We start from the raw sequence: 19123 nt of genomic DNA, 5'->3' as shown, positions 1-19123 counted from the left end.
TTAGTAGAGACAGAGTTTCACCATGTTGGCCAGGATGGTCTCAAACTCCTGACCTCAAGTGACCTGCCCACCTTGGCCTGGGTGCTGGGATTACAGAGGTGAGCCACCGTGCCCAGCCACATGTGATGTTTTGATGTGTTCAAATAATGTGTAATAATCAAGTCAGGGTAATTGGGAAAATCATCACCTTAAACATTTATCTTTTCTTTATGCTGGGAACATTCCAATTATTCTGTACTTGGTATTTAAAAATATACAACAGGCTGGGCACAGTGGCTTATACCTGTAATCCCAGCACTTTGGGAGGCCGAGGTGGGCAGTCACCTGAGGTCCAGAGTTCGAGACCAGCCTGGCCAACATGGTGAAACCCCGTTTCTACTAAATATACAAATTAGCCGGGCATGGTTATGTGTGCCTGTAATCCCAGCTACTTGGGAGGCTGAGGAAGGAGAATCGCTTGAACCCGGGAGGCAGAGGTTGCGGTGAGCCCATATCATGCCATTGCACTCCAGCCTAGGCAACAAGAGTGAAACTCTGTCTCAACAACAACAACAACAACAACAACAAAATAAAATAAAAATATAAAAATATACAATAGATTATTGTTTAATCACTACTGATACTACTGATTTATTGAACACTGGGTCTTATTTCTTCTATCTACCTGTACTTTTGTACCCATCAATCAACCTCTCTTCATCTGCCCCTCTTGCCTGCGCTTACTAGCTTCTGGTAATCACCAAACTACTATCCTGGTGAGATCCACTACTATGATCATTCTTAAACAAATCTTTATGTGGATATGTTTCTATTTCTCTTGGGTGAGTACCTAGGAGAGGAATTAAATTTGTCTTTTCCTTCCTCTGGATTGTGAACTTTTAGGGGCTGATTTATTTTGTCTACAGCTCCAAGCACAATGCCTTAGTGTATGGTTGGTTCTAAGTAAACATTTATTGAAATGAAACAAAATTAAAACACAACATAATTTCCCCATATTCTATATAATATGCATCTGTCATTAAGCACACTGTGGGCCTAGCAAAATATGAGCATTGTTTCCATTGATCTTCCCAATGAGCCTCTAAGGTAAGAATTATCCCATATTACTAGTTAGGAAACAGGCCAAGAGAAGCTAGGTGAGCTGATGAGCTGATGAAGATCACACAGCAGGCAAGGGGAAGAGACAGAATTTGAAACTGAGCCTGTTTGTGAAGCCTCTGAATATTCCTTTCTGCTTCTTTGTTGTTCTGAAGGTCTCAGCTCCTTTAGCTGGAGTCCTTGGAGTGACTGGCTCAGGTCACTCTTTCTCTCCTCTCAAGGACTAGGCAACGCAGGCTATCTCCTTCTCTTGCCTTACACAAGAATGTCTGTTTTCTAGTGGAACTCTAGATCTCACTTACCTTGAAAGATGTCAAAACTGTACCTCTTGAGAAGGGAGGAATGTAGTTTACATAAAAATGTTGAGTATCAAACAGGCAAATGTGGAGGGAAAGGTGGAATGGAAAGTCATCAACACTGTGCAACCATTACAGCAAAGATTGATTTAGAAAAGAATCATTGGGGCCGGGCGTGGTGGCTCAAGCCTGTAATCCCAGCACTTTGGCAGGCTGAGACGGGCGGATCACGAGGTCAGGAGATCGAGACCATCCTGGCTAACACGGTGAAACCCCGTCTCTACTAAAAAATACAAAAAACTAGCTGGGCGAAGTGGCGGACGCCTGTAGTCCCAGGTACTCGGGAGGCTGAGGCAGGAGAATGGCGTAAACCCGGGAGGCGGAGCTTGCAGTGACCTGAGATCATGCCCACTGCCTGGGCGACAGAGCGAGACTCCGTCTCAAAAAAAAAATAAAAAATAAAAAAGAATCACTGGGCCGGGCATGATGGCTCACCCCTGTCATCCCAGCACTTTGGGAAGCCAAGGCGGACAGATCACTTGAGCTCACGAGTTTGACACCAGCCTGGGCAACATGGCAAAACCCCATCTCTACAAAAAATACAAAAATTATCCAGGTGTGGTGGTGCATGCCTGTAGTCCCAGTTATTCAGGAGGCGGAGGTGGGAGGATGGCTTGAGCCTGGGAAGTGGAGGATGCAGTGAGCTGAGATTGTGCCACTGCTCTATAGCCTAGACAACAAAGTGAGACCTCGTATCAAAAAAAAAAAAAAAAAAAAAAAAAAAGGTCGTCAATGGGTGCTATCTGTATCTGGGAGATATTTTGATGAGGATCAGGATATAGCCTGTCTTAGAGCATCTCTCCAGTCTCTCCACAGATTGCTTGTTAGTTGCAAGGGAAAAAATAGTAGCAATACAGAGAAGCCAGAAAACAACTTGACTTGATAACCAAAGTGAACATCCACCAGTGAGGGTCAGATGGACATACCACATGCCTCCCAATATGAGAAGCCCTGAAAAGAACACAGCATCAGTTGTGCAGTATTCTGGACTGGCACGCATAATTGAAATATAACTATGAGAAAAAATCAGGCACTCCAAATGAGACACATTCTCATTTGATTGATTGATTGATTGATTAATTGAGGTGGAGTCTCACTCTGTCACCCAGGCTGGAGTGCAGTAACGCAGTCAAGGCTCACTGTAACCTCCATCTCCCAGGTTCAAGCAATTCTCCTGCCTCAGCCTCCCAAGTAGCTGGGATTACAGCTGCCTGCCACCAAGCCCAGCTTATTTTTTTTGTATTTTTAGTAGAGACAGGGTTTCACCACATTGACCAGGCTGGTCTTGAACTCCTGACCTCAGGTGATCCACCCGCCTCGGCTTCCCAAAGTGCTGGGATTACAGGCATGAGGCACCCGCCTGGCCACATTCTCATTTTTAAAAGGGGTAGCTATATAATTTTTTTTTTTTTTAGACAGAGTCTCGCTTTGTCACCAGGCTAGAGTGCAGTGGCGCGATCTTGGCTCACTGCAACCTCCACCTCTTGGGTTCAAGTGGTTCTCCTGCCTCAGCCTCCCAAGTAGCTGGGACTACAGGTGCGTGCCACTATGCCCGGCTAATTTTTTGTATTTTCAGTAGAGACAGGGTTTCATCATATTAGCCAGGATGGTCTCCATCTCCTGACCTCGTGATCCACCCGCGTCAGCCTCCCAAAGTGCTGGGATTACAGGCGTGAGCCACAGCGCCCGGCCTAGGGGTAGCTGTATTCTTAAAAAATATCAACGTCATAAAAGACACACACACACAGAGGCTGTGAAAATGGTCCATATTAATGGAAACTAAAGAGACATGCCAACTGAATGTGATATTTGGATACCGCTCCAGAAGAGAAAAACAATGCTATAAGGGATATGACTGGGTCAGCTGACAAAAATTGGAATATGGATGGGAGATTAAATAGAATTCTTGAATCGATGTTAAATTTACTGAGGTTGATATCTGTATTTATAAGAAACATCCTTATTATTAGAAATACAAACTGAAGTATTTAGGGGTAAAAAGTTATAATGTGTGGGACCCACATTCAAAGGGTTCAAAAAATATTATTTGTGTGTGGTATATGTATATGGCACATAATTAAGCAAGTGGGCAAAATGTTAAAACTAGGTGAACTGGCCGGGCATGGTGGCTCATGCCTGTAATTCCAGAACTTTGGGAGGCTGAAGCAGGCAGATCACCTGACGTCAGGAGTTCAAGACCTGCCTGGCCAACATTGTGAAACCCTGTTTCTAGTAAAATACAAAAATTAGCTGGGCGTGGTGGCATGCACCTGTAATCCCAGCTACTCTGGAGGCTGAGGCAAAAGAATCGCTTGAACACAGGAGGTGGAAGTTGCAGTGGGTGGAGATCGCACTATTGCACTCCAGTCTGGGTGACAAGAGCAAAACTCCATCTCAAAAAAAAAAAAAAAGAAAAACAAAAACAAAAAGGTGAATCCACACCCTATCCAGTAAATGGTGCTGAGAAAATTGGCTAACCATATGCAGAAGAATGAAACTGGACCCTGATCTCTCATCATGTACTGTTATACATTGGTTTTCCTCCACAATTCCTAGTTCATAACTCCCACAGCCCTTGTTGCAGCCTTTTGTTATAATGTTAGGTGTGTTAAGCCTCAGGAAACAATCTATCCCCTGTTCTTTCACCTGCTCCAAAGCAGGACTCTAATCTATTTCCACCTTTCTGACTGTGGGTCTTCAGATCCTTCCAGGAAAACTGGGCAAAGACATAAATAGACACTTCTCAAAAGAAGACATACAAGCAGCCAAGAAACAAATTTTTAAAAAATGCTACACATCACTATACCCTGGGGGAAGGAATGCTGATGCCATGAAACCTCCATAAAACCCAAAGAGAGGCTGGGCGTGGTGGCTCACGCCTGTAATCCCAGTACTTTGGGAGGCAGAGATGGGTGGATCACTTGAGGTCAGGAGTTCGAGACCAGCCTGGCCAACATGGTGAAACCCCGTCCTTACTAAAAATACAAAAAAATTAGCCAAGTGTGGTAGCAGGCACCTGTAATCCCAGCTACTTGGGAGACTGAGGCAACAGAATTGCTTGAACCTGGGAGGTGGAGGTTGCAGTGAGCTGAGATTGCGCCATTGCACTCTAGCCTGGGCGACAGAGTGAGACCGTCTAAAAAAAAAAAAGAGAAAAGAAAAAACAAGAGGATAGGGTTTAGAGAGCTTCGGGATAGTTGAACACATGGAGGTTCCTGGAGGCTGGCATGTCCTGGGAGGGCATGGAAGCCCCGCATCCATTCCCCACACCTCGCCCTATGCATCTCTTCATCTGCATTCTTTGTAATATCCTTTATAATAAACCAGTAAACCTAAGTAAGTGTTTCTGTGAGTTCTGTGAGACATTCCAGCAAATTGAACCCAAAGTGGGTCATGGGGACCCCAACTTAAAGCTGGTCGGTCAGAAGTTCTGGAGGCTGGAACTTGTAGCTGGTATGTGTTGGGGGTAGTTTTGGGGACTGAGCCCTCCACCTGTGGGATCTAACACTATCTCCAGGTAGATAGTATCAGAACTGAATTAGAGGACACCCAGCTGGCATCTGCTGCCTGGTGTGTGGGGAAAATCCCCCCTACATTCGGTCACAAAAGTCTTCTGTGTTGATGATTGTTGCGGTGGGAGAGTAGAGGAAAAACAGAGTTTTTCTCTACACACACCATATACAAAAATATACAAAAAATATGGATTAATGACTCAAATGTAATACCTGAAACTAAAAATGCTGGAAGAAAACCTAGGAAAACTCTTCTGAATATTGGCCTAGGCAAAGAAATTTATGATGAAGACCCCAAAAGCAAATCCAACAAAAACAAAAATAGACAAATGGGACTTAATTAAACTAAAAAGCTTCTGCACAGCCAAAGAAATAATCAATAGAGTAAACAGACAACCTGACAACCTATAGAATGGGATAAAATATTCGTAAATTAGGCCAGGCACAATGGCTCACGCCTGTAATCCCAGCACTTTGGGAGGCCGAGGTGGGTGGATCACGAGGTCAGGAGATCGAGACCATCCTGGCTAACATGGTGAAACCCCATCTCTACTAAAAAATACAAAAAATTAGCCGGCCATGTTGGCGGGTGCCTGTAGTCCCAGCTACTCGGGAGGCTGAGCCAGGAGAATGGCGTGAACCTGGGAGGCGGAGCTTGCAGTGATCGCTCCACTGCATTCCAGCCTGGGAGACAGAGTAAGACTCCGTCTCAAAAAAAAAAAATTATAAATTATGCCTCTGACAAAATACTAATACACAAAATCTACAAAGAACTCAAACAACTCAACAAGAAAAAACAAACGACTCCATGACTGGGCGCAGTGGCTCATGCCTGTAATCCCAACACTTTGAGAGGCCAAGGTGGGAGGATTGCTTGAGCCCAGGAGTTCAAGACCAGCCTGGGCAACATAATGAGACCCCCATCTCAATAAAAATAAAGCAAAAATAAATAAAGAAAACCCACCAAACAACTCCATTAAAAACTGGGCAAAGGCCGGGCGCGGTGGCTCACGCCTGTAATCCCAGCACTTTGGGAGGCCGAGGCGGGCGGATCACAAGGTCAGGAGATCGAGACCACGGTGAAACCCCGTCTCCACTAAAAATACAAAAAATTAGCCGGGCGCGGTTGTGGGCGCCTGTAGTCCCAGCTACTCGGGAGGCTGAGGCAGGAGAATGGCGTGAACCCGGGAGGCGGAGCTTGCAGTGAGCCGAGATCGCGCCACTGCACTCCAGCCTGGGCGACAGAGCGAGACTCCGTCTCAAAAAAAAAAAAAAAAAAAAAAAAAAACTAGGCAAAGACATGAACAGACACTTCTCAAAAGAAGACATACGAGTGGCCACAAACATATGAAAAAATGCTCTACATCACTCATCATCATAGAAGTGCAAATTAAAACCACAATGAGATATTTTATACCACTCAGAATGGCCATTATTAAAAAGTCAAAAAACAGATGTTGGTGTGGATGCAAAGGAAAAGGAACACTTGGCCTAGCGTGGTGGCTCACACCTATAATCCCAGCACTTCGGGAGACCAAGGTGGATAGCTTGTTTGACCCCAGCAGTTTGTGACTAGCCTGGGCAACATGGTGAAACCCCATCTCTACTAAAAATACAAAAAATTAGCTGGGCCTGTTGGTACATGCCTGTAGTCCCAGCTACTTGGGAGGCTTAAGTGGGAGGATCACCTGAGCTTGGGAAGTCGAGGCTGCAGTAAGCTTAGATTGCACCACTGCACTCCAGCCTAGGCAATGGGAATTAGAGCCTGTCTAAAAAAAAAAAAAAGAAAAAAAAAAAAAAAAAAGAGAAAACCAAATACCTCCTCATCTATAAGTGGGAACTAAACAAAGGATACACATGGACATAAAGATGAAAATAATCGACACTGGGGACTCTAAAACAGGGTAGGCTGAGAGGGGGGCAAGGGTTGAAAAATTACCTGTCAGGTACAATCTTTACTGTTTGGGTAATAAGTACACTAGAAATCTAATCTCCACCATTATGCAATACAATCATGAAACCAACAAGCACATCTACCCACTAATCTAACATAAAATAGGCTTGGGGCAGCGGTTCATGCCTGTAATCCCAGCATTTTGGTAGTCTGAGGTGGGAGAATCGCTAGAGACCAGGAGTTAGAGACTAGGCTGGGCAACATGTCAAGACTTTGTCTTTACATAAGATAAAAAAAATTAGCCAGGTGTGGTGGCACATACTTGTAATCCTAGCTACTCAGGAGGATGAGGTGGGTGGATTGCTTGAGTCCAGGAGTTCGAGGCTACAGTCCACTAAGATTGTACTACTGCACTCCAGCTTGGAAGACAGAGTGAGACTATCTTAAAATAAAAATAAAATAAAATAAAATAAAATAAAATAAAATAGGTGAATCTTGGTAAAGTGTATGCGAGAGTCCTACATACTATTTTTATTTTTGCAAATTTTCAATAAGTTTGAAATTATTTTTTGTTTTTAATGGTGTTAATTTGTATTTTCTTCTTCTTCTTTTTCTTTTTTTTTTTCTTTTTGAGACAGGATCTCGCTGTGTCACTCAGGCTGGAGTGTAGTGGTACGGACACGGCTCACTGCAGCCTTGACCTACTGGGCTCAAGGGATCCTCATGCCTCAACCTCCTGTGTAGCTGGGACCACAAGCACATGCCACCATGCTTGGCTAATTTTTCTTCTTTTGGAGACAGGGTTTTGCTCTGTCACCCAGAGTGGAGTGGTGCAGCAGTGGGATCTTAGCTCACTGCAACCTCTGCCTCCTGGGTTCAAGCAATTCTCCTGTCTCAGCCTTCCAAGTAGCTGGGATCACAGGCACCTGACACCATGGCTGGCTAATTTTTGTATTTTTAGTATGGATGGGGTTTCATCATGTTGCCAGGCTGGTCTGAAACTCCTGACCTCAGGTGATCCACCTGCCTCAGCCTCTAAAAGTGCTGGTATAACAGCCACTGCTCCTGGCCCTGGCTAATTTTTAAAATTTTTTTGTAGAAATGGGGTCTCACTTTGCTGCCCAGGCTAGTCTCAAACTTCTGGGCTCAAGCCATCCTCCCATCTCAACCTCCCAAAGTGCTGGGATTACAAGCGTGAGCCACTGTCCCTGGCAAAATTATTCCCAAGTATTTAAAAAATGCTTCCCTGCAAAGTCCTCTGTCCACACTAATTGAGTCAGTGTGGACCGTGCCCACAGGAATTCCATGATTATATGCAGCTGTTTCCTAAATATAAGTTAGTTTATCCAATCTGCCCAATGTTTCATTCCAAGCTAAGTGAGGAAGTGCCAAGGAGCTAAGGCAAGCATCTTTTAAAATAATCCTTTCATGTTCATCTCCTCTCAGAAAACCTTTTCTGAAGCAGGCTCTCACCAAAGGCTTACTGAACTGGCCATAGTTGGCCAATTCTGAGTGATCTATGGTGAGCTCTGAACAGAGACAGCAATTATGATTATAGCTAGGAAGCAGATCCTGGAGAGAAAAGGGAAAGAGAAAAAACAAACAAAAAAATCAGTCAGGCACAGTGCTGGCTCATACCTATAATCCTACCTCTTTGGGAGGCAAAGGTGAATCACTTGAGCCCTTGCGCCCCCCGGGAGTTTGAGACCAGTCTGGGCAACATGGTAAGAACCCCATTCCTAAAAAATAAATAAATAAATAAATAAATAAAGTTTATCCAGGCATAGTGGCACACGTTTATAGTCCCAGTTACTCAAGAGGCTGAGGTGGGTGGATTGCTGGAGCCTGGGCCATCAAGGCTGCAGTGAGCCATGAACACACCACTGCACTTCAGCCTGGGCAACAGAGTGAGAACTTGCCTCAAAAAAAAAAAAAAAAAAAAAATGCCAGGCGTGGTGGCTCATGCCTGTAATCCCAGCACTTTGGGAGGCTGAGGCGGGCAGAGCACGAGGTCAGGAGATCAAGACCATCCTGGCTAACACGGTGAAACCCTATCTCTACTGAAAATACAAAAAAAATTAGCCGAGCGTGGTGGTGGGCGCCTGTAGTCCCAGCTACTCGGGAGGCTGAGGCAGAAGAATGGTGTGAACCCAGGATGCGGAGCTTGCAGTGACTTGAGATCGTGCCACTGCACTCCAACCTGAGCGACAGAGCCAGACTCGTCTCAAAAAAAAAAAAAAAAAATTCAAGAAGAGGTGGAAAGTGAGCTGAGCAAGGAGTCAAAGGATGTGATCTCCAGTTCCAGATCTACCACTTACTAGTTGGGTAACTGGGTGTGTACTAGGAGAGGGGAAAATGTCTCCTCTCTATCTTTCTAGGTTCTTTGGTTGGCTATGAATTAAACTGAAATAAGACAGATTAACATGAGAAAAAGTACATTTAATTATGTATATACACACAGGAGCCCCACAAAACATAAGACCCTTAAAAGGGTCAGACTATTGAAGCTTATATAGCATCCTGAGCTACAGAAATGAATACAGACCTGCCTGAGGGAGGGGTAGGTGGCAACAAGCCACAGGAGGGCAAGAGGAGGAAATATATGTGAACCAAGGGTGTTCTGCTATGCAGATAAAATGTCTCTCAGGTAATAAAGGATATCTCAGGGCTAGGGGTAGTAGCTCATGTCTGTAATCCCAGCACTTTGGGAGGCTGAGGTGGACAGATCACTTGAGGTCAGAAGTTGAAGACCAGCCTGGCCAACATGGTGAAACCCCATCTCTACTAAAAATACAAAAAATTAGCTGGGTGTGGTGGCACAAGCCTGTAATCCCAATTATTCGGAAGGCTGAGGCATGAGAATTGCTTGAACCTGGGAGGTGAAGGTTGCAGTGAGCCGAGATTGTGCAACTGCCCTCCAGCCTGGGAAACTGAGTGCGACTCTGTCTTAATAAAATAACGTAACATAACATAACACAGCATAACATAACATAGCATAACATAACATAACGTAACATAATATAACATAGCATAACATAACATAGCATAACATAACATAACGTAACATAACATAACATAACATAAAAAATGTTATCTCAGAGCAGTTCTCTTCCTGATACAGATAATCTACTAATGTAGATTTCCTTTATAGATGCAAAGTTCTTTTATTTATTTATTTATTTATTTATTTTTATTTTATTTTATTTTTTTGACGCGGAGTCTTGCTCTGTGCCCCAGGCTGGAGTGCAGTGGCGCGATCTCGGCTCACTGCAAGCTCCGCTCCCCCGGGTTCACGCCATCCTCCTGCCTCAGCCTCCCGAGTAGCTGGGACTACAGGCGTCCGCCACCTCGCCCGGCTAATTTTCTTGTATTTTTAGTAGAGACGGGGTTTCACCGTGTTAGCCAGGATGGTCTCGATCTCCTGACCTCATGATCCGCCCGTCTCGGCCTCCCAAAGTGCTGGGATTACAGGCTTGAGCCACCGCGCCCGGCCAAAGTTCTTTTATAAAAGGACAGATTTTCAGAGCTACTCTTGTGTCTGCAGTTTCTCAGAATAATCAGGTCAAGTATGCCAAAGAGGTATATTTTGGGGTGGCATGCTGTGATCTCCTATAGTCATATTTTGGGGTGGGGTGCCCTGAGCCCCATCAGTGATCTTGGGCACACAACTTCACATCCCTAAATCTGTTTCCTCAACTTCAAAATGTGGATAGTAATACTAACTCAGACTGAGTCATAGAAAGCCTAACCTCTCATACCAGAGAGCAAAGCACTTCACAACCAGAAAAGTGCTATCACAGTGAGAGAAGAAAATTAGAAGTTATAATTCGGTTTTAGAATGCCAGGGCTTCAAGGGCTCTTTGACAGTCTGCCATCCTCTTTTTTCATAAACGATGCATTTGAGGCCCCAAGAGGAGAAATCACATAGCATGTTTAGGGGTTAGGGGCAGAGGTGGGTTAGGGGCAGAGGTGGGCATGGTACTCCAGTATTTTTAGAGTAGAAACAACCCCTTCCCTCCTTTGTGCTCCACCTGGGTGTAGGTATATAAAATTAACCAAAGGAAGAGGGCCCGGGCGCGGTGGCTCATACCTGTAATCCCAGCACTTTAGGAGGCTGAGTCAGGCGGATCACCTGAGGTCAGGAGTTTGAGACCAATCTGGTCAACATGGTGAAACCCCAACTCTCAGAAAAAAAAAAAAAAAAAAAATTAACCAAAGGAAGAGAAAACAAGGATCTAGCTAGAGGGACTTTGTGTTCAGGGAATGCCCCAAAGGTGTTACATTCACTCAAAGGAGACAGGCCCTTGTAATTAGTCCTGAGGTCACAGGAAAAAGGGAACACTGAATGAACCTTGAAAGAAGTAGTCATATTTCTAGGGAAAAGAAGTGCCGTATTACACATTATACAGCATGAACGATGAATGAGACCAAAGAAAGTAAGAGGTGAAAGAGACCATCTTGTTCTACTTCCCCTGGTAGAGATGAGGAACCTGAGGCCCAGAGATGGGAAATGGCTTGCCCAAGGCCACATAGCTTGTTCCCAGCAGAACTGGGACTGTAATGGGGTTTCTCAACTTGTAGTCCAGGGCTTTTACTCCGTGTATCAGTTGGGATTGCATTTAGCTGCAAATGACAGAAACTAATAGTAGCTTACATCAATAGAGGTTTATTGGCCAATGATGGCTTTAAGAGATAGGGGTTTTGGCCAGGCATGGTGGCTCACGCCTGTAATCCCAGCACTTTGGGAGGCTGAGGTGGGCAGATCACCTGAAATCCCATCTCTACTAAAAATACAAAAATTAGCCGGGCATGGTGGCAGGCGCCTGTAATCCCAGCTACTCGGGAGGCCGAGGCAGGAGAATCACTTGAACCCGGGAGGCGGAGGTTGCGGTGAGCCGAGATCACGCCACCACTCTCCAGCCTGGGCGGCAGAGTGAGACTCTGTCTCAAAAAAAACCCAAAAACAAAAAAAACAAAAAAACAAAAGAAGGGGTCTCGCTATGTTGCACAAGATGGTCTCAAACTCCTGGGCTCAGAGATCCTCCTACCTCAGCCTCTTGAGTAGCTGGTATACAGTGGGGTATGAGCCACCATACCCCATACCTGGCTAGCTACCTCAATCTTTGATTTCCTGTAAAGTGATCAAAATGAACCCCTGTTTTTGTTTGTTTGTTTGTTTTTTGAGACAGAGTTTCGCTCTTGTTGCCCAGGCTGGAGTGCAATGGCGTGATCTCAGCTCACCGAAACCTCTGCCTCCCAGGTTCAAGCCATTCTCCTGCCATAGCCTCCCAAGTAGCTGGGATTACAGGTATGCACCACCATGCCCAGCTAATCTTGTATTTTTAGGAGAGACGAGGTTTCTCCATGTTGGTCAGGCTGGTCTTGAACTCCTGACCTCAGGTGATCCACCCACCTCGGCCTCCCAAAGTGGGATTACAGGCATGAGCCACGGCACCTGGCCCTATTTGTTTTTAGATGAAGTTTCACTCTATTGCCAGGCTGGAGTGTAGTGGTGCGATCTTGGCTCACTGCAGCCTACTGGGTTGAAGCGATTCTCCTGCCTCAGCCTCCAGAATAGCTGGGATTTGCAGGCTCACACCACCACGTCCAGCTAATTTTTGTGTTTTCAGTAGAGACAGGGTTTCACCATGTTGGCCAGGCTGGTCTCAAACTCCCAACCTCAGGTGATCCGCCCACCTCGGCCTCCCAAAGTGCTTAGATTACAGGCATAAGCCACAGCGTCCAGTGCCGGCCTACATTAATTTAAAGATGAAAGAAGGGGTAAGTGCAGCAAGCACCCACACGAGAGTAAGAAAATGAGTTCAAGCCTGCATTCTGCCATTTTTCTTGTAGGTCCTCAACATATCTCAATTACTTCACTTGAAAAAGGATTGGGCTAAAATAATCCAAAAGACCCTTCTGATTCTTAAAATGCTATGATCCTATTCCATTCAAATTCTAATCCATGTAATTGTATTTCCCTCTTCCCATGGAATCCTAACATAAACATCATAAATTATGATAAAATTGGTATGTAAAATTGTGTTTATCTGACAAGCTTTGGTACCAAAAAATTGCAGCAAGATTCCTACCCTGAGAGCATCAAGATATTGCCCAATATTTTCTTTTCTCTTTCTCTTTTTTTTAAAAGAGATTTATTTATTTGAGACAGAGTCTCACTCTGTCACCCAGGCTGGAATACAGTGGCACAATCTTGGCTCACTGCAACCTCTGCCTCCGTGGGTTCAAGCGATCCTCCCACCTTAGCCTCCCGAGTAGCTGGGACTACAGGCATGCACCACCAGGCCCAGCTAATTTTGTATTTTTTGTAGAGATGAGGTTTTACCATGTCACTCAAGCTGGTCTCGAATTCCTGAGCTCAAGCGATCCACCCACCTCTGCCTCCCAAAGTTTTGGGATTACAGGTGTGAGCCACAGCACCCTGACCCTATATTTTCTTCTAAAAGTTGTAAAGTTTTATAATGTTTTGCTTTTTTTTTTGAGACAAAGTCTCCCTCTGTCGCCCAGGCTGGAGTGCAGCAGCAGGATCTTGGCTCACTGCAACCTCCGACTCCCAGGTTCAAGCAATTCTCCTGCCTCAGCCTCCTGAGTAGCTGGGATTACAGGCGTGTGCCACCACACCCGGCTAATTTTGTTTGTATTTTCAGTAGAGACGGGGTTTCACCATATTGACAAGGCTGGTCTCGAACTCCTGGCCTTGTGATCTACCCGCCTTGGCCTCCCAAAGTGCTGGGATTACAGGCATGAGCCACCGCACCGGGCCTATAATATTTTTCTATAGAAAGTCTTACAACCTATTGTTAGTTTTATTCCTCGGTACCACATCGGTTTTATTTATTGTTTCACTCTGTGAAGATTTTTGTTGTTGCTGTTGCTTACCTCACTTTAAAATGTATTTATTTCCTTTCTGTAAGAGATAAAATAAAAATAAGAGGCCGGGCGCGGTGGCTCAAGCCTGTAATCCCAGCACTTTGGGAGGCCGAGGCGGGCGGATCACAAGGTCAGGAGATCGAGACCACAGTGAAACCCCGTCTCTACTAAAAATACAAAAAATTAGCCGGGCGCGGTGGCGGGCGCCTGTAGTCCTAGCTACTCAGGAGGCTGAGGCAGGAGAATGGCGTGAACCCAGGAGACGGAGCTTGCAGTGAGCCGAGATCGCGCCACTGCACTCCAGCCTGGGCAACAGCGTGAGACTCCGTCTCAAAAAAAAAAAAAAAAAAAAAGAATAAATTTTAAAAAAAAGTATTTATTGATACTGGGTATGGTGACTCACACTTGTAAGCCCAGCACTTTGGGAGGCTGAAGCAGAAGAATCATTTGAGGCCAGGAGTTTAAGACCAGCCTGGATAACACAGTGAGACCCTGTCTCTCCAAAAATAAAAAATAAAATATTAGCCAGGCATGATGGCATGTACCTGTAGTCCCAGCCTACTCTCTCAGGCTGAGGTGGGAGAACTGCTTGACCCTAGGAGGTTGAGGCTGCCGTGAGGTAAGATTGTCCCACTGCAGGCCGGGCACAGTGGCTCGTGTCTTTAATCCCAGCACTTTGGGAGGCTGAGGCAGGTGGATCACATGAGGTTGGGAGTTCGAGACCAGCCTGACCAACATGGAGAAACCCTGTCTCCACCAAAAATACAAAATTAGCTGGACATGGTGGTGCATGCCTGTAATCCCAGCTACTTGGGAGACTGAGGCAAGAGAATCACTTGAACCCGGAAGGTGGAGGTTGCAGTGAGCCAAGATCAAGCCATTCCACTCCAGCTTGGGCAACAAGAGTGAAACTCCATCTCAAAAAAAAAAAAAAAAAATTGTTCCACTGCAGTACTGCCTGGGCAATAGAGTGAGACCCTGTCTCAAAAAAATAAAGTGTGGCCAGGCGTGGTGGCTCACGCCTATAATCCCGGCACTTTGGGAGGCCGAGATAGGTGGATCACAAGGTCAAAAGATGGAGACCATCCTGCCAACATGGTGAAACCCTGTCTCTACTAAAAATACAAAAATTAGCTGGACCTGGTGGCACACGCCTGTAGTCCCAGCTACTTGGGAGGCTGAGGCAGGAGAATCACCTGGACCTGGGAAGCAGAGGTTGCAGTGAGCTGAGGTCGCACCACTGCACTCCAGTCTGGCGACTGAGCATCCTCCATCTCAAAAATAAATAAATTAATAAATACATACATACACACATAAAGTGCTAGGTGGGGTGCCACGCCTGTAGTACCAGCTACTTGGGAAGCTGTGGCAAGAAGATCACTTACGTCCAGGAGTTCTGGGATGTAGTGCACTATGTGGATTAGGTGTCTGTCCACACTAAGTTCGGCATCAATATGGTTAATTCCTGGGAGCAGGGGTCCACCGGGTTGCCTAAGGAGGGGTGAACCAGCCCAGGTCAGAAATGGAGCAGGTCAAAACTCCCGTGCTGATCAGTAGTCGGGTGGCACCTATGAATAGCCACTGCATTCCAGCCTGGGCAACATAGCGAGAACCAGTCTCTAAAAACAAAATTTCATTGAACTTTTTCTGACTGTAAAAAGAAATAAATGATTTATAGTACAAAATTTGGAAAAGCATTAAGAAGTAAATAATAACTATGTAACCTTACCACCCAAGGCTAGCCTTTTTTTTTTTTTTTTTTTTGGTGCATTCTTCCAATCCCAGTTTATTTAACCATTCACTTATGAAAGGAAATCTCCGTTACTTCCAGGTTTTGGCAATCATGAATAAAGCTACTATAAACATTCATGAGGCCGGGGCGCAGTGGCTCATGCCTGTTATCCCAGCACTTTGGGAAGCCGAGGAGGTCAGATCACCTGAAGTCAGGAGTTCAAGACCAGCCTGGCCAACATGGCGAAGCCCCGTCTCTACTAAAAATACAAAAATCAGCCCCAGCATGGTGGTGCATGCCTACAATCCCAGCTACCTGGGAAGATGAGGCAGGAGAATCGCTTGAACCCGGGAGGCAAAGGTTGTAGTGGGCTGAGGTGGTGCCACTGCACCACTCCAGCCTGGACAAAAAGAGCAAGACTCTGTTGCCCCCCGCAAAAAAAAAATTGTGTGCAGGTTTTTGTGTAGACATAATGTTTTTTTTGTTTGTTTTGTTTTAGACTGAGTTTCGCTCTTGTTGCCCAGGCTGGAGTGCAATGGTGTGATCTCAGCTCACTGGAACCTCCGCCTCCTGGGTTGAAGCGATTCTCCTGCCTCAGTCTCCAGAGCCACTGAGATTACAGGTACCCGCCACCATGCCCAGCTAATTTTTGTTATTTTTAGTAGAAATGAGGTTTCGCCATGTTGGCCAGGCTGGTCTTTAGCTCCTGACCTCAGGTGATCCATCCGCCTCGGCCTCCCAAAGTGCTGGGATTACAAGCGTAAGCCACCTTGCCCTGCCTGTGTTGACATAAATTTTTGGCTCCTCTGAGTAAATACCAAGGAGGGCAATATGCTGGATCATATGAGAGTACGTTTAGTTTTGTAAGAAGCTGCTGAACTGTCTTCCAAAGTTGCTGTACCTTTCGCATTCCTAGCAGCAATGCATGTGAGCTCCTATTGTTTCACATTTCTTGCCAGCACTTGGTGTTGTCAGTGTTCTGGCTTTTGGCCATTCTAATTAGTAGATGTGTTGTGGTATCTCATTTTTGTAGGGTTTTTCTTTTCTATCTCATTTTCTTATTGATTATTCATATATATGCTGTTATGCCTTTTCGTATATTAACTTTGTACCCGGTAACCTTGCTGAACTCTTTTTATTTTTGAGATGGAGTTTCGCTCTTGTCGCCCAGGCAATGGCACAATCTTGGCTCACTGCAACTTCCGCCTCCCAGGTTCAAGCAATTTTCCTGCCTCAGCCTCCTGAGCAGCTGGGATTACAGGCATTAGCTACCACACCTGGCTAATTTTTGTATTTTTAGTAGAAACGGGGTTTCACCATGTTGGTCAGGCTGGTCTCGAACTCCTGACCTCGGCCTCCCAAAGTGCTGGGATTACAAGTGTGAGCCACCATGCCTGGCCATGAACTCTTTTATTAGTCTTTCAAATTTTCTATGTGGAAAATCACATCTTTTTTTTTTTTTTTTTTGAGATGGTGTCTTACTCTGTCACCCAGGCTGGAGTGCAGAGGTATGATCATGGCTCACTGTAGTCTCAACCTCCCTAGGCTCAGGTGATCCTCCCACCACGGCCTCCCAGGTAGCTGGGACTATAGGTGCCCACAACCATCCCAGCTAATTTTTTTTTTTTTTTTTTTTTGTAGAGACAGGGTTTCATCATGTTGCCTGGGCTGGTCTCAAACTTCTGAACTCAAGCAATCCTCCCGCCTTGGCCTCCCAAAGTGTTGGGATTACAGGCATGTGCCACCATACCTGGCAGAAAATCATATTAATCATATATTAGGATAGCAGAGGAAATAATATGAGAAGGGCCTTGACAAGGGAAAGTTTAAGAAACAGAGAAAGCAGATGGTACTGGGCACAGTGAGAAAAAAGGCAGATGATGAGTTAAGACAGAGGCAGTATCATTGCACAAGGTCTTGAAATACATGTTTAGGATTCTGATGCAATGAAAAGTCATTGAAGGGGTTTAGGTTAAAACTGAAGGAAAGCCTCTAAGATAAGCTATTGGATTCTGCCAATGTTTGTGTCCTAGCCTACATTTTCATCAAAATTTGGATGAATAGATATAAAGCATTCTTTTAAAGGATAACTCAAATGTAATCCTGAGATGGCTTATTGTGAACTTGTAGAGTCTCAAGAATATATCCTTAGACATGAGACTGAGTCAGTTTGCTAAGATCCTTTCCAACTTTGAGATGCTGAGGTTCTGTGCTTTTCTTGTTTTTTTTTTTTTTTTTTTCCTTCTTTTTTATTACTGCTCCTTGTAATTGCAGGGCAATCCCATAGGCAGTGTGCCCAGAATAGGTGGTCCTATGCTTTTCATCCTGGGCACCCTGGAACTTGAAGGAATGTTCTTTTCCACTGGAATTGGGGAAACAGAATGAACCTGTAGTTTGAGATGCAATCTGTTAGGGTAGATCCTTTTTTTTTTTTTTTTTTTTTTGTATTTTTAGTAGAGATGGGGTTTCATCCTCTTAGCCAGGATGGTCTTGATCTCCTGACCTCGTGATCTGCCTGCCTTGGCCTCCCAAAGTGCTGGGATTACAGGCCTGAGCCTCCTCGCCTGGCCGGGCAGATCCATATTTATACAAATAACTATCACATATATGGTGAGAGTTGTAATAGAGAGGCATACAAGGGATGCAGGAGGATATTATGAATGGAAGGGGGTGGTACAGAAAGTTGTGATATTTGGACTGAAGCAGGATCAAGGGGAAGGCTTGAAAGAAACTATGGCAGGATACAGGAAAGAGATAAAGGACTGGACCAGAACAGCATATGTCAGTGGAGATGTTTCTAAGGCAGGAGGAAAATCTGGTAGGTATGAGGGGAAAAGGAAGGGAATAACTGAGAATCACTCCTGGGTCTCTAGCTCTACATATAACATGGTGTAAAGAAGTCTGGGTGTGGTGGCTCACACCTGTAATCCCAGCACTTTCGGATGCAGAGGTAGGAGGATAGCTTGAGTGAAGGAGTTCAAGACTAGCCTGGGCAATACAGTGAGACCCCATCTCTACAAAAATTTAAAAAATTAGTCGAGTGTGGAGGCAGAAGCCTGAGGTCCCAGCTACTTGGGAGGCTGAGGTGGGAGGATCACTTGAGCCTGGGAGGTGGAGGCTGCAGTAAGCCATGACTGCACCACTGCACTCCAGTCTGGGCAACAGAGTGAGACCCTCCCACTGGGCTTAAGCGATCCTCCCACCTTGGCCTCCAAAATGCTGGGATTACAGCCGTGAGCCACTGTACCTGGCCCTGGGGAAAAAACATCTTAAAGAAATGTGAAAGGAAAATAAAAATGTTGGACCCCTCGGCCAGGCATGGTGGCTCACCCCTGTAATCCCAGCACTTCGGGAGGCTGAGGCGGGTGGATCACAAGGTCAGGAGTTCAAGATCAGCCTGGCCAAGATGGTGAAACCCTGTCTCTACTAAAAAAACAAAAATTAGCCAGGCGTGGTGGCAGGCGCCTGTAATCCCAGCTACTTGGGAGGCTGAGACAGAGAATTGCTTAAATCTGGGAGGCGGAGGTTGCAGTGAGCTGAGATCGTGCCACTCACGGCACTCCACCCTCGGTGAAAGAGAGAGACTCTGTCTCAAAAAACACAAAACGAAACAAACAAACAAAAAACTTCGGGTTGGGCG

This window comes from Macaca fascicularis, chromosome 2 (assembly GCF_037993035.2).
Source record: "Macaca fascicularis isolate 582-1 chromosome 2, T2T-MFA8v1.1".
Classification (NCBI taxonomy): domain Eukaryota; kingdom Metazoa; phylum Chordata; class Mammalia; order Primates; family Cercopithecidae; genus Macaca; species Macaca fascicularis.
Note: the sequence above shows the minus strand (reverse complement) of the source record.